The following is a 708-nucleotide window of genomic DNA, read 5'->3' as shown; positions in this document are numbered from 1 at the left end:
AAAACCTCAGAAATGCACCTGAACCATGCATTCACCCATTCAGAGTCCCAACGTAACTCACAAAGTAGGCATGGCGGAAGTAAATGGCCGAGGACGCGACCAGAACGACCAAGGCCCCTCGAACGGACGCATCGTGAAGGTGGCAGTGGAAATCCGTCAGACCGCCTGTAAACGTTTCCTTACAGTTTACACTACGACACTATGGTAATATGTACTTGGCTTGTCCTACTCTTGACCTGCTGTATGTTGTTATTTTCTCAACTGAGGCCGTAATTGATGCATAAGATCATGACAAAATGTGAACAATTATGAAGAGAAACATAGAATGTCATCGTTACTTGCTTTATCTCAGTAAGTCAGCAAAAGAAACATACTCGTTTTCTCGCTTTCAGTTGCGTATTTCTAACGCTGTCGAATCTCAAGGAGCACAGACAAAACAGACAAAATATGATTACAGAAAAGTAATCAGACAAACGTTAAAATGGATCCTCGAAGTGAACACGGACGAGAACCTTACTTCCAAAGCCTTCCGCAAAGAGCCACCGTCCAGGCTGCCGCTAATGCCCACCAGCAGAATGTACGGCAACCAACCTACGGCGTAGTTGAAGCAGACAACCAGGGTGTTGAGGAGGAGCTGTGCCCTTGCGCTGTTGTGGCGCCCTGCAAACGCAAGATGCAACGACCTCGCTAAAAGGGGATTACCTCATT

At 46.6% G+C, this 708-nt stretch overlaps 1 protein-coding gene across 2 annotated transcripts in view; it reads right to left on the bottom strand.

The window, feature by feature from the left end:
• The window catches only part of LOC119592710, a 10,575-nt gene that overhangs the window by 1,641 nt on the left and 8,226 nt on the right, over positions 1–708 (bottom strand). For both annotated transcript variants that reach the window (XM_037941644.1, XM_037941645.1), the window contains exons 3-4: positions 518–660; positions 62–165 (exon numbers count right to left, since the gene is read on the bottom strand). The gene's annotated coding sequence lies outside the window, so the exon portion shown is untranslated. The remainder of the gene's footprint in view (positions 1–61; positions 166–517; positions 661–708) is intronic.

Source organism: Penaeus monodon, chromosome 30 (assembly GCF_015228065.2).
Source record: "Penaeus monodon isolate SGIC_2016 chromosome 30, NSTDA_Pmon_1, whole genome shotgun sequence".
NCBI lineage: Eukaryota > Metazoa > Arthropoda > Malacostraca > Decapoda > Penaeidae > Penaeus > Penaeus monodon.
This window is presented reverse-complemented; position numbering and strand designations above follow the sequence as displayed.